The 15,799-nt window shown below is 40.6% G+C and overlaps 1 protein-coding gene and 1 long non-coding RNA gene across 17 annotated transcripts in view; one reads left to right on the top strand and one right to left on the bottom strand.

Annotated features, from left to right (window-relative positions):
* PHACTR1 (phosphatase and actin regulator 1) overlaps positions 1-15,799 on the top strand; it is a 559,986-nt gene that overhangs the window by 153,638 nt on the left and 390,549 nt on the right. The gene's annotated exons all lie outside the window — the stretch shown is intronic.
* The window catches only part of LOC140594640 (uncharacterized), a 96,547-nt gene that overhangs the window by 34,113 nt on the left and 46,635 nt on the right, over positions 1-15,799 (bottom strand). The gene's annotated exons all lie outside the window — the stretch shown is intronic.

The following is a 15,799-nucleotide window of genomic DNA, read 5'->3' as shown; positions in this document are numbered from 1 at the left end:
CTCTCTGTTTTACTTACATCAGCAATGGAAACCCAGTTTACCCAAGTTTTTCTTGGTTGTTTTCTTTAGCTCTTCTTTAAACTCATAACTAGTCATACTCTCCACTATACAAATAATAAGCGTGAAATATAACCTCATCACTTCTGGCAAGCTAGAAATCAGATGCACATTTGAGTAGAGCCCATAACTGACCCTACACTATAATAGGTAATTTTGATGATGTCAGATTTAGTTAACATTTGAAATAAAAGGATAATGTACATATAAACATATATTTGTAAATATACATGAACCATATATACACCTATATATATACACACTTTACAAAAACTTTTTATGGACATATAGATAGTAATTGACATATACTAGCATATATACTAGTATATAATGTACTAATATATAAAAAACATACTAATATATAATAGGGTATATAATAGATATAATTACATATATGTTAAATATTATGCTAAGAATGATTCATATGTTGGTGGAGGTGAAGGTGAGAGGAATCTACAGATCAAATACAGTGGAGTCACAGCCAGGTCAGCCGGAAATCATCAGAACTGGGAGAATGTGAGAAAAGAAGAAATGCATCTCTGTGTCCTTATCAGGGTCACTAGCACAGATGGAGTAATGATACTTATCACAGTGATGCTTATTGTTCCAGAGCTGTATCTTACTCTCTTTCAAGCCCAAGAGGGAAGGGGGGTGGTCAGTGTCTTATTATCACTCCCTCAGCTGTTGAGAAGTCCAACACTGTCTAGGCCAACACTCCTGCTGTATTATTATCATACAGCACAAGGTCACCAATGCAATTAGCAGGGTTGAGAAAAAAGAAGAAAGGAAATTAAAAAGGTTCCACTTTGTTTGATAATGTCTGGACAACTGAGGGACTTCGAGAGACTAAGAACATCTCTGTGTGCTTTCCATTACCAATTAATCAGAGCAAGCTGAGATATAAATTAGCGCATTCATACCTAGCTGTGACTGGGGAGACCTCTGTGCAATTGGGACAACTGTGTTGCAGTGGACAGAACAATGGTCTCTGCTTTGGAAGACATGGATTCTATCTAAGGACTCCTCCTCATCAGTTGTGTCTCTGAGCAAGGCATTTCAGCTTCCAGAACCTGAATTTTCACCAGTAAATGGGGACTCTCAATAATCCATGAAAGGGCTTCATGAATTCTAAAGTTTGATAATTACAGCATCATTTACTAACCAGTAGTGTATGGAGAGAAGTTATGAAGTTGGAATCTTTATTGTATATATTAGCCATCTCAGGCTGCTAGAAAATGTCATAGATACGGAGGCTTAAACAACAGACGTGTATTCTCTCACAGATCTGGAGGCTGGGAAGTCCAAGGTCAAGGTGTCTGCAGGTTTGGTTCCTGGTGAGGGCTCTCTTCTTGGCTTGCAGATGGCCATCTTCTTGGTGTGTCCTCCCATGATGGAGAGAAAGAGATCCCTGGCCTTTCCTCTCCTTATAAGGCACTAAGCCTATCATAAGAGTTCTACTCTCATGATCTCATCTAAACCTGCCTACCCCCATAGTACTTCCATCAACTGCCGTCACACTGGGTTTAGGACTTTAGCATATAAATTTTGGAGGGATACAAACATTCAGTCCATAAGACTGACATAGTGAGATGACCATTGTTTTTATTAACCCAAAAGAAAGGAGGTAAAGACCAGAGATTATGAGATGTCTGGAAAGAGTTCTTCCCATTTGAAGGCCAACAGCCGCAGGCAGGATCTGACCACAGAAGGACAGTCCAGTACAGCATCCTTAGGAAATAAGTGTGTCTTCTAAATGAGGTTTAGAAAGTCAAGTTTGAATAATCACTGTTTCATCTTACAGTATAAAATGATCATTGATTTGGTTGTTTACCTTCTTCACAAAATGGTTCACATAACAATGGTTATGTTTTCCCCACTTTTAAAAGAATAAAATATCTTCAATGTAATGCTAAAATAGAGATAAAGCTCAACTGATTCTGCAGAATTGCAGGGACAGCCAGGTGCTGAGTGGCAGTTCAGGGAAGACTGGTTCGGTAGCAATTTATGATCTATGAAATTTACTTGTAGCAAATCTAGGCAAGGTAAGCAAGGAGCAGAGAAGATAGCATTGAGTTTCATGCAGGATGCTAAGGTGTCGTGAATTTGGTACCATGTGAAATATTTTCTGTTGATGGTGATGTCCAAGATTCTTACTTTCCTGTCCTTGACATAGAGTAGTAATGTAAGCTCAATGCCTGAATTATTTGGGCATTCTTACTAATCCCTGACTGTCCATCACAAGTAAGGAAGATATGGTGTGGGTACATTAATTCACTATTTCTCAAATTTTTGCTGCATGTATAAAAGGGGTCACCTGAAAGAGTTGTCCACATACAGATTCCTGAGTCCCATCCTCAGAGTATGTGATTGAGTTGCTGGAGAGATGGGGGAAACCTGAGAATTTGCCCCACATATTCCCAGGTGATTTCAATGCTGCTGGTTCAAAAGGATGATGTTCTTTCAAACTCCATGTAATTTAGAGAGGAATTATACCTCAACACTGAGTCTTAATGTCTAAGAAATAGTTGCTTCAGCTAATTTGTCGTTTTGAAAAGATCAGATGAAAACTCAAGAGATAAACATGAAGCTCTACACAGACTAGCACATAGGACTTGGTTTCCATTGAGGGATTCCTCAGTAGCTTAAAAGATTTCAGATTTGATTTCTATAGCCCAGCTTTTCATAGCCACCTGCCTTCTTTGTTGCTGACTTTCTGCTTTGTGTCATTGATTGAAAAGTCTTCCTCTCTATCTGCACAACTGGTGTGTTAGTGCTGGCATGTTAGTGCTACCTAGGGGTAGGCAAGAGTAGGAGGTAGGGGGAGAACAGGTAGGAGGTCAGGTGAACGATGCAGCCCAATTTGCCCAGATACTGGTCCCAGCTTTTAAAAATGAAATGTTCCCCATTCCAGCAAACTCCTCAGCCTGGACAAACCAGGAGAGTTGGTCACTCACTCTAGCAGAAGGACAGTTTGCCAATGACCTTGGGGGAAGAGTGGGGAGAGAGAGAGAAGGAAATGACGATCTATCATGTCATTCATATTCACACTACTGCTTCAGATTGGTGAAATCCTTAGACAGTGATGGTATAATGGGAGCAAAATAATATCTTTTAATACTGATGAGTTGATTTGATGAATCACGCCTGCTGCCTTCCACCTAGATTCCAGTGTGAGGCTAGTGTTGAAATAACTGCTTCATGGATCCAGATGTGTGAGTTAGTCCCTCTCTCTGTGCTCTTTTCATCTTTAGTTCCCCACTCTTTTCACTCTCTCTACTGGGCACCCTTGTACACTTCTCTCATAGGCCCTGTGCTAGTTGCTCGGTAGTTCAAAGCAGTCCTAAAGGGTCATTATGGAGGCTTCCTCATTCTCTACTTATCAGTGCTATTCAAATATTATAGTTTGCAAAGCTATAAAATTAAAAGTTTTAAAGTCTTGATTTTCCAGGACAGTTCCACTTTCAGAGGACTTGTTACATTGTCCCAGCAAGTATCCTTAGCCTCCCTGGTTTGGGGGATTAATTTTTGGCTTGCGAAGTTTGATGTTATATATTCCTTCAGCTGTAAAGCCTTATGATTCTGTCCTCCCCTCAAAAAATACAGATGACTCCATAACAAACATCAATGAGGGAACTCGAACTTTTGATGCTTTCCTTTCTCTAAGAAAGGCACTCCTCTCCGACAGGAACAGCTGAAGGGGACTCCAAATTACTCTCTTTCTCACTCAAAGAGGGAATACAGGAAAGAGAAACACGACTCTTTCAATTATGTCTTACACCATCTGTGAATAGGCATGGTACCCAGCAAATCTCAGCCTAAGCAACAGTTTTAGGGAAGAACCATTATGATAAACAATATCAAAGAGTTTATACTTTCACTGTGCCTAAGTAATTCAAGCTGATGGTGATGTTTGTGATTGCAGACTTAAAGTTCTCACTTCCTCTCATCCAGAACAAATGGTACATCAAGCAAACAGATTTCATGTATTATAGGACCCAAGCTTTCCTTGGTAAGGGGAAGAAGTTAGACAAATATTTTGATTATATTTTAGACTTCACTCCAGGCTATCTTAACTAACCTCTTCCTCTCTGTCCACCTCTCCACCCATATCCTGTGTAAAGGACTGGTTCCTTACATGAGGTGCCCCAGTGGCTCAGTCGGTTAAGTGTCTGACTCTTGATTTCAACTCAGGTCATGATCTCAGGATTGTGAGATCAAGTCCCACATCTGGCTCCAGGCTCAGTGGGGAGTCTGCTTGACATTCCCTCTCTCTTCCTCTCCCTCTCCCTCTGCCTCTCTCTCTCTCTTTCTCAAATAAATAAATAAATAAATAAATAAATAATAAATAAATAAATAAATAAATAAATAAATAAATAAATAAATATTTTTTTAAAAATAGGACTGGTTCCTTATATTTCTGAAATTCTCGCGTTGCTTCCTCTCTCCCCAGAAGAGAATGGAAAAGTTTCAAGAATTCTCCCCCTCCAGCCCAGCACTCCTATTCTTTATGTCAGAAAGAACTGCTGCCTAAAAATCTCAGCCTGCACAATCCTCTTTCCTCCCACACACATGCCAGTTTTTGCAGGTTGAGATGGGGTAATTGAGAAGGCGTATTCAGAATGTTCCATTTATGTTCCCAAAGGTTAAGGAGCCTCCGCAGGTCGCCTAACTTCCCTCTGCAAATAAAACATTATGCAAGTTGCCTTGCTGAAAAGAGACTCAGTGCTTTGGTGACAGAAAAGAAACACCAACAATAGATGGTAGTTGTTTTCTGCAGGATTGTATGCTAGGGAGTTAAGGGGCCCGTAGGTGCCAAACTAGTCTCTGTGTGTTTTACTGCTGTTGAACTAAAATAAAGCTTTCAAATGAAACACATGGTCCCTTATGGGTTAGTGGGCTAGAGTCCCACTTTGCAGAATGCTTTCATTTCTCCTCCTTTCTCTCACTACCCTGCCAGTCGCCTGTTGTGTTTACTAAGGCTTGAGCTTAGATAATGGTTAGGAACTGGTGGTGGGGAGAGAAAGAGGAGAGAGAGAAAAAAGTAAAAGAGAGAGGTACAGAGACAGAGAGAAGAAGATAATGACCCAGAGAGAGATAGAAAGAGAAGGAGAGAGAGAGAGAGAGAGAGAGAGAGAGAGAGAGAGAACAGGACACAAATGTCCTCTATTCTGGGGACAACAGATGACTTCTATGAGGACAGCCCTCCCAAGCAGAGCAGTCATGTTATAAACCTGAAAGCACAGAACCTGACTTATGTAAGTAACAGGCTGGAGAATCACAGAATTTAAGGGGGTGGCAAGTAATCCAGTTTAACTACCAGCTTTCACAGATGAAATGAGACGAGAATCCAGGAGAGATTTCATGGCTTCTCTGGGCTCACATAGCTAATTACCAATAGTGTAATTTGTAAGACTGCTAAGCTGCTTCAGGCACTGGTGAAAACAAACAAATAAACAGCTATGCCCCCAGCAAAGTGGATTTTGTAGCTGTTTGGGCAAGGGTCCCTTTTGACCACTGTCCTGGGCATTTGACTGGTGGTGCCCTGGTCAATTCAGTTTGGAGGTCAGAAGCCAAGTCCATGGCATGTGACCCCTGTGCAGCTCTCTGACCATAATGGCAGGCTATGCCTTTTGTATCTGATGGGGTCTTCAATGCCTGCTTCTGCAAGGTGCCAGAGGAAAGCTGCACCTTACTGGATTCATTGCAAACTGGAAATAACATTATCTAACTGGTCAGACTCTTTCAAGGATTAAAGGAAAAGTCATTTAGCAGATACTTGTTGAGCCCTTCCTATTTGCCATGCTCTCTCAATTGCGTAGCCTGTATTAATTCATTTTCCTTCATAGTAACAATAATGATTCCAGTTCATTTATTGTCCCCACTTGACAGGTGAGATTAAGGTCCAGATAGGGCAAGTGACTGGCCCCAGACATTAATTAGCTCAGTGTTGAACAAATCACTATAAATGGAGGACTTAGAATTTTGACCCCAGCAACCTGACTCGAGACCCAGCCCATTTTCAGAGCCCTATTCCAATGCCTGGCATATAGCAGCTTTTCACAAAATATGAATTCACTTCCACTGTCAATAGTAAGAATTCTGAAGTCCTAGTGACCTGGATTGCAAGATGGGGAGATATAGGTCTACAAGTTGTGGGGTTTTCTTCCCCTCCTTTTTCCCCTACCTACTCCATTTAAGTCAATTTTTTGGAGGACGGAAGGAAGAGGGAACAAGGGCCCACCATTCATGTGGGTAAAGCTATGGGACAGTCTGGGACAAGTATGGGACAAGGTCTCTTTGTTTCCAGAGGAATATTGACATATATTCACACCAATTAATGGTCTTAACTCTCTGGCAGGAATCAGAAGTTCAGATGCTGACCAGTGCATGGAAGGACCCCCTCTAACACCATAGCTCTATGATTCCTTAAGAAATGATAACTGTCTCTTTTTTGTTTGTTTTTCATGATCCTATCTGAACCTTAATTCTAGAGATGAATTCTCTATGAAAAGACACTTCTAAAGATGTCAAATTAAATAGAGAAGTAGAGGAGAGGACATAAGAAGCAAAAAGGGAGGGGGAGACATGCTATATAGTCTATCAAGATGTGTAGATCAAGACCTTCCATCATTTTCACCAAAATAGCACCGAGGATGGATAATGGATATACTGAATAAAGACACAAAGTGGAAGAAGCAGGAAGAAAAGAGTGAGGGAAGGGAACAGAGAAGAAAGTTATCACGTGCCTTCTTAATACCCTGAAAAAGCAAATGGCACCTCCTTGTCTTTTCCCAGAGGACCATTCAGGGAACTAGAAACACATTATGAAAACCTATGGATAGTTTAAGATATGTTTGGGATCTAGACCATGGGCAGGCATTCTATTAATTTAGAACAAAGAGAAATTAGTATATGCTGGCAGTCCCTCCACCAAAAGCCAGGAACTTCAATTCTATCCATAGATCCATTTCATAAAACCTCTTCTAGGTGAGAGTAGTCTACATCTTGCCCACTGCCAGGGGCCAGGTCTTGGGTAACTTGTCCTCATTAATTCTCTTTATAATTTAGAGGGAGTGTCCAGCATACTCCCCTCTTCATCCAAGTCTCTTCTCACTGCCATCCACATCCTCCTCATCATCTGTATCCACTTCTGGGCCATGATTGTGCTTCCGGTAAAACTCTGAGCCATGAAAGACATTCACAGGGCATTGATAGATTCCCAGCTTGGAGCTGGCAGTGCTTCCCCAGGGCATGCAGAATGAAGAAAAAATTCAGTATGACATCCAGGTCCTTCTGTCAACAATTCCTATCTAATAGCCCAGCCCATTTCCCACCCCTGTATCATATACCTAATAATCCAGTTCTACCTCATATTCCCTGGACCTCTGCTGAATAGTCCAGGCCTATCTTAACCCTTGTACCTCTCCGTAATGGTCCAGCCCCATCCCCAACACATTGCACCTCTACCTTCTTGTTTAGCCCTTCTATACCATAGTGACGGTCCTACTGTGATTCTATGTGATGGTCCAGCCCTAACTCCCATCCCTTAAACTCTGAGTTTCAGCCCTATGCCCTACATTCCAACTAAGCTGGGTTCTTCACTGTGTAGCAAACACACCCTCCTTTCTGCCATCCACAGGGTCCTTGTTAATGTTTACTCTGCCTAAATGACCTTCATACTCTGTATTCTTGAAATATTACCACCTGTGTGAGATCCTTTTGGATCAGAATTTCTCCTTTCATCATCTCTGTCAACTGCTCTTTTCATTGTATTATATTATTCAGAGTACTTAGTGCATTCTATTTTTAGTTATATGCATTTGTAAATATATTGCCCCAACACAGAAGATTTTAAAGGCAAGGAACTTGGGTACAATGCCTCAGAACCTTTTAACAAATAGTCCCTGAGCTCCCCCTCTGTGTCAGACATGGTCCAAAGTGCTAGGGTTTTAGAGGGTGACTAAGGTGGCTTTATAAGACCTTATTTTGTAGGCTGATACTTTATATGCCCCTACAGTGCCTGGCAAGGTGCCAGTAATAGGCCCTCAGTACATTCTGTTGAATAGAATGAAAGAGAAGAAGCAAATTAGTTGGCTGAATGATCACTATAGCTGAACGGACACAGTAACAAACAAGCAAACAACAACAAAACCAATCAAATACTTCCTGTGCACCAACAATATCTCTAATTGGCTCAAAGAAAACATGCACATTTTCTTCAATAAGATGTCAGAGGCATTGGCAGCCCATGTAGGTAATAACACACTGCTCTGTCTATTCAGAGTCTTTGATGTGCTTTTATTATTTTTTATCCCTTTTTTTTCAGATGGTTGCTATACAACCTGATATTCAATTCATCTAAATGGAAGATTCATTAATGTATGATTACATGTTTCATCAAGGGGATTTTATCAAGCCCCTTTTTGGAAAGGAATTTGGAGGAATGATTTCTATTAGAAAATGTCAGCCTCTAAAAGTTCAAAATTATAACTATCCAGAAAACACTGGAGCCTGATTCCTTGGGAATTTTATTTGAAGGATCTGCAGTAGATACTTCCACATTTTCACACATACAAACACTCATGTGCATTCTCCTCTGTCTCTTCCTTTGTATGTGGAAGAACATTAAGTCGCCCCTCCAAAGTACATAAAAGCTCCATAACCCATAATATATATGATATGTAATCCTCTTAACACATACATTTCCCTACCACATACTTGCATTTCCATCTAGTAGTAAAGAACTACACAGACTCATTCCATGACAGGAATCCTTGGACTGGCATGAGTTGGAAAGCTGACTTTTATCAGCTTTTAAAAGACTTCATCTAACTGATGATTTTTTAAAAAGTCAATTCTTTCTGAAAAACAAGTGCTAACATTAGCACATGAGGAAAATTAGTTAGTTTTCAGACCCAGGAAATAAGATTACCATCTTGGGAATAACACTATAATTATCATCTATAATGAATGAACTTAGGCTTTGTGACTTAGAAGAGGTCACAAAATCTCAGGAGACCATCAATAAATGTGTGGTTGAAACACAGAAAGGAAAAAAAAAAAAAGAAAGAAACACAGAAAGACCCAAATCCAGTCAACCCATGGAGGAATCAAAGGTATCTGATAGTAACTATGAAAGCTGAAACCAAAGAAGGAAGAAAGTTTTTCCAACAGAATAGCCTGCTAGATCAAAAAAAGGGGGGGGGATAGATAAAAATAATTTGTCAGTACTTATCCAAAACTATGAGCTACTGGACGTTGGTACATGACTCAAGATCAGACACTTGATTCACTGGGTATTTGCGTGTCTCAAATCCCTTTCCCAAATGCCTCAATGATCCTCACTTGGTTCAAATGTCCCAATTATCTAACAAATGGCTTTTTATAGTTGATTGTCTCTAATCAAGACCCAAAAAGAGATCCTCACATTGCACTTGGTTTATAAGTTTTTAAAATCTCCTTTAATTCACATCATCAATCCCCTCCTTTATCTTGCCATTCACTAGGGAAGTAATCAGGTCATTTAATCTGTAGACTTCCTCACAATCTAGATGTAGCTCATTTCATGGCCATGGTGCCATTTAACATGTTTCTCTATTCCTCATATTTCCTGTAAGCCACCTTGATTAGCTACAGGTTCAGTTCTTTGCCAAAATACATCATGGATGCCATAATGTTGGTTGTTCTGCTTTGAGTGAGATTAATATTGATTAATGGCTTGGGTATTGTCAGCCTAATCCATCCATTCTGAAGTTCTTAATCAATCTTATACCTAAATATTTTAAAACCCATTGATAACTGTTGCTTAAAATTCTATTTTATAAGAGGTTGAAAATGGTTCTTTTATAGTTCTTTCATTTCTTCTGCCTTTATTAGCTGGAATTTTTTTATAAAGAAAAATGTTCCCCGGGTGCCTAGGTGGTTCAGTCGGTTAAGCATCTGACTCTTGGTTTCAGCTCAGGTCATGATCTCAGGATTGTGAGATCGAGTCCCAAGTTGGGTTCCATGCTGGGCATGGAGTCTGTTTAAGATTCCCTCTCTCCTTCTCCCTCTGCGCACCGCCCCCCCCCCCAAAAAAAAAGAAAAGAAAAATATTTCCTCATCAAACATTTGGTTACCCTGAAATAGAGTGTGTATATGAAAGGCAGGATATATGATTGATTATTTTTCATTTTATTTCCGTATTTGCAGAATAATGAGTTGATAGCCAGCAAGTTTTTCTTCTTTAGGAGCACATGGGTTTTAAAATTACAAATGTGCTCAATCCCTTGTAATCATTATTCCCTTTGGTGCTCTAATTATTACATCTTTGACAAGTAGGAAGCCCTTCAAGTTACCTCCTATCCCTTTTGAAATGGCCTCAATAGATACTGAGAGCATCCTTCCTTTCTGGCATAATAAGATGTTTCTAGTTCATCTTGTGCTCTTCCCATCCTAGACCTGGAATCTGTCATCTCTCTGAGGAGCCCTCATTCCTTTCTTATGGGGAGTGATAGTTTAAAACCACAATCTAGATAGGAGAGGTGTTTGTTGGTACTGACTCTTCATTGTCTTTAAGCGTTATCACTACACAAAGCTAGGAAATTCATAAGGGTATTGTGGGTACATTAAAAGAAAACTTGCATCTGCTCAAGGTGCATACTACAGGATTTATTCATGAAATATGACAGAGTACCTTGGATTTGTTTTAAAATAGCCTAAGTTTTTTTTTTTAAATATAGGGATGAAAAAAAGAACCTTGGAAAATGTTAAAAGTGGATGATGGGTATGTGGGAGTTTTTTATATTATGAACTCCACTTTTACTGGATGTTTAAAAACCTCCATAATAAAAAGTTTTAAGAAAAAGGTGATTCTCTCTCTCTCTCTCTCTCTCTCTCTCACACACACACACACGCACACACACCCCTACCATTTCACTTTTTTTCTCCCATTCCATGTACATCTTAAAGCAACCTTTTCATTACTCAATTCTCCTGGTATCTTGACACAAGCCAGAAAGTAGGGGAAACAGGATGTGAGTATTTTAGTCCTGATAAAGGAGAATCCCAGGGTATATTAATGAATTGCAAGCCTGGTTTGTTTCAATATTGCAGGTTTTGTAGTTCAGCTCCTTTCCCCTATGTCACCAAAATGCCCCTGAAGCTCCTTATCATTCTTGCTCTTCACTATTGTCCTAAGCCATGTTGGATCCAGGTATCTCCTCCTAAGGGCAGGCGCGGACCAATTCTCTGTGTTGAGTGCCTGGCACTCCCCTAATTGTGCAGCTCCTCTACAGCCATTTTTCTGTTTAATTCTAAATATACTTCTCAAAGCAAGACCAGTTCAGATCAGAGATGAAAAAAATCATAAACATGTATTCGGTACACACTATGCCACTGTTCTGGGCACCTGGGCACCAGATAGGCAAATATTAATAAAACAAAGTGCCTGCTCTCAAGGAAATTGTATTTTAGTGAGAAAGATATGTAAACAAGTAAGTGCATAAGAATCTTTAAGTAGAAAAAGATGTATACAATGGAATATTACTCAGCCATTAGAAATGACAAATACCCACCATTTGCTTCAACGTGGATGGAACTGGAGGGTCTTATGCTGAGTGAAATGAGTCAGTCGGAGAAGGACAAGCATTATATGGTCTCATTCATTTGGGGAATATAAATAATAGTGAAAGGGAATAGAAGGGAAGGGAGAAGAAATGGGTAGGAAATATCAGAAAGGGAGACAGAACATGAAGACTCCTAACTCTGGAAAATGAACTAGGGGTGGTGGAAGGGGAGGAGGGCGGGGGTGGGGGTGAATGGGTGACGGGCACTGAGGGGGGCACTTGATGGGATGAGCACTGGGTGTTATTCTGTATGTTGGCAAATTGAACACCAATAAAAAATAAATTTATTTAAAAATTTTTAAAAAATAAGTAGAAAAAGACTTTCGATGTTAAGTACAAATGCTGCATTAGATGTTCATGGAAAGGGCTTTTGAAACACAAAGAAGGACCAATTAATGCTGAGGAAGCACAGATTGGAAGCCCAAAGAAGTGGAATGTGAAATGGGTCTCTCAATCTGAGTGGGGATTCCACAGCCATAAAAGGGGCTGTAATTGAGGGAAGAGGAAGAGGTATTTAAGGAGAAGGAAGTAGATATCCAAAGGTAGAGGAGTATGAAGGGACAGAGAAGGGACATAAGGGAAAGAACCTGGTGTTTGCTTTGTGTCAGTAACATCATAAGCCTTTGACTCTCGGCCCCATGAGCCAAATCCAGCCTGCACCAGGTATCAGAAAGAAGCGTACTGGAACACAGACACACAGCAGTGTTTACAGATTGTCCATGGCTGCTTCTGCACTACCATGGCTGAGTTGAGTGGTTGTGTGCACAGCCTGAAATGTTTATTCTCTGATCCTTTGCAGAAAAGTTTGCCTAACTCTGCCCTAGAACAATATTTCACAAACTTTAGTGTGCATAGAAGTCACGTCGGAATCTCATTGAAATGCAGATTTTCATTCAATAGGTCTGAATAAGCCTAAAATTCTGAATTTCTAAGAAGCTCCCAGGTGATGCCAGTGTTGCTAGACAGCTTGGCATGTTCTGAGTAGCAAATAGCTAGGGAGTCTCTGATTCTCAGGGTTTGTTCTTCCAGAACGACAGGGAAGAGTTGCATCTGAGAAAGTATCTGACAGCTGAGAATATGGCCAGAGCTGAAGTCATTCTGGACACAACCTGATTTACCAAAGTTCATTGAGATGCAAAACCCTCATTTTGGTAAACACCGTTTAAGCTTTTAAAAGAACAGTGTTATAAATGCCAAACGGCCATTAATCATGCCTGCCTCCTTCCTCAAAACAAGGCTCATACCAGAATCACCATATGCTCTGCATCCATTCTCAAAGCATCTCCATTTCTTTTCCTTTAAGCTAAGGATCTCCCAATTGGTAGGCTACATAAGCCCCCCACCCCATACACTTTATCCCTCCTGAGCTACTTGCCATGTACCTCTCTCCCTTAACGGCAATAATTTGGTGATCAAACAATTTTCCAAAAGCAATGTCAAGTATCAAACCAAAAGGACACTTTATAAAACACCAAAAGAAAATCCAGTGGGCCTCTACTTTGAACCATAACAGATTTCCACCTACCCCATTCCAAAACCCTTATAACGTTATAATAAAACAAGAACAGTCACCTGAGTGACTTCAAATATGTTTTCCTTAGGGGCACCTGAGTGGCTCAGTTAGGCATCTGCCTTCATCTCAGGCCATGATCACAGGTTCCTGGGATTGAGCCCCACATCGGGCTCCTTGCTGGGCCGGGAGTCTGCTTTTCCCTCTCCCTCTGCAGCATTCCCTGCTTGTGCTCTCTCTCTCTCTCTCTCTCACTCTCAAATGAATAAATAAAATCTTTATATATATGTTTTGCTTATTTCAGCCTGCTGTTACAAGAGTTGGAGTTGGGAATAGCCCCTTCCCTCCCCTTTATTTTCTTAAATTAATTTTTTTTGTATTTTTTTCTATTGGAGTTCAATTTGCCAACATATAGTATTACACCCAGTGCTCATCCCGTCAAGTGCTCTCCTCCGTGTCCATCACCCAGTCACCGCATCCCTCCGCCCACCTTCCCTTCCACTACTGAAGGGAGAGAATCTTAAGCAGGCTCCATGCCAAGCCCAATCCAGGGTTTGATCTCATGATTCTGAAATCATGACCTGAGCTGAAATCAACAGTCGGACTCAGTTTTAGCTGATTAGGCCACCCGCCCCCTTTTATTTTTAAGTAGAAGATTAGAACTAACCCGAATTTTGGCAAATACTGAATTTGAAAGAATATTTAAAATCCTTTGGCATTCAAATATATTTATTCTTGGCAAAGAACTTCCTATTTCTGCACCTCCCCACCCCACCCCCCAAGAAAACACTCATATAAAGGACCAAACTTGAAGGACACTTTGGAAATCAATAACTCTCAAAAGGATAACATTTAGATGAGCTAACTCCAAATGACTCAGAAAACATATGGATTGAATTCCCACAGAAACTTTATACATGGACTTTATATTTAATGTGTTTAATAGAGTGCCTGTTACAATTTTTCTGAGAAAAAAAATCATCTCTCACTCATCATGACTCCATAGGGTTCTTGATTCTTCTGGGGCCCTGGCCCAGGAGCCAAGGGTGAGAGTCCCCACTCGATTACTAACTCAGCTGTGTTTGGCAATTACCTGAAACTCACTACCTCAATATCTGCATCATGCCCGCTGAGGCTCATTCCAGTGCAAAGAGCAGAATTGGGTGAATTTGCCCAAGATCACCCAGAACCAAGAGCCAAGCTCAGCCTTCTGTTGTCACATCAAGGACTTTCTTCAACATTCTGTTCTGTGCTGCTCCTATGAATAAAATTAATCTATTTATCACCCTGTTCTTGACAGACCAGAAATGGAAGCTTCCCCGTCCAATCTGACCTATAAGTCTAACCCCCCAATACTGCTCAGTTGCTATCCTGCTTTGGGGGGCTAACAGTAGAAATCAGTCGCTATTGTGGGGATTTGTGCAGGCTCCCATGCAGTAATGGAGATTTTTAGTTCAAATCCACAGAGAAATTCCTAGGTAAGCGTGGCCTGCATTGTCATGTTTCAAACTTTTCTGAGAGGGTCTCTAGAGGCGAAATGTACCCACACGATGACGCACATCTTACACGTTGCTTGTAAAGTGCCTTCACTCCTTTTATAAGTATGTAACGAGGAAGTTCAGGAGCCTTATGGGGAGAAATCAGGAGACACTACTCTACTGTGTGTGTTTTAGACAAATGCCATATAATAAATCTAAGGATAATAAAAATGTGAATGGGAAGCCTGAAATAATTTATAACCAATCTGACGAAGGCTCTCAGTATGTTTTCTCATACATTTCTCAAAGGTAACAAAATGAAGACAGCAAAGGAGTATGTGGAGATAGATACCAACTCATGACCTCTGCAAGCAGGACTGCTCCAATACTTTCGTGCCAATCAGGGAAAGGTTCCCACTGCGTGGCTTGGGGCTTATGGAGTAGGACAAAGGCTGATTTCCCACACACTTTCAGCAGGGCCCCCTATACACATATTCCAATGCTGCTTACAAAGGGCCTGGCACTGTCCTAAACTAAAGATACATAAGAATTTTGTGACCTTCATAATAATCCAAGGATGTATTATTTACAGTAGTAGCTATACTTGCACCCATATGATTATTATTTTTATCTCATTTTACAGATCAGGAAACTGAGATGGGAAGGAGATAAGAGACTTATTCAAGCTGGTGATACAGCTAGTGAACTTCAGAGTTAGAATTCTGTGCTAATGAGAAAACAATCCTCTGAGCTTTAGCTTATCCCTGCCTTTGGGAGCAAACACACATTGCTGTCTTCTCAGGGCACACCTGCGAGAGCCGGCATGCACATACTTAATCAGTACAGTCTGACTAAAGAGACCCTCCCCAGTCTCAGAAATAGTGATTTCAAAGTTTCTCTCAAGAGAAAATGCCCCCAAATTGCAGCATCCTTAGGCAAGGCTCACAACCAAGCCTTAAGTGTGAATATCAGAAGCCTACAGTAGGCCACAGTAAAATGACTTGCATATATTCATGTTGTATAGTCGTCATGCCCGTGATGTGTCATGTTTTGGGTACGTGAGGCTGTTTCCTTCTGAAGCTCAGCATAGGAAATCAAAGGGTTGGATGTCAGTTTAGGGTAAAGGTAGAATAGTTTTCAAGCTCAGG

This window comes from Vulpes vulpes, chromosome 12 (assembly GCF_048418805.1).
Source record: "Vulpes vulpes isolate BD-2025 chromosome 12, VulVul3, whole genome shotgun sequence".
NCBI lineage: Eukaryota > Metazoa > Chordata > Mammalia > Carnivora > Canidae > Vulpes > Vulpes vulpes.
This window is presented reverse-complemented; position numbering and strand designations above follow the sequence as displayed.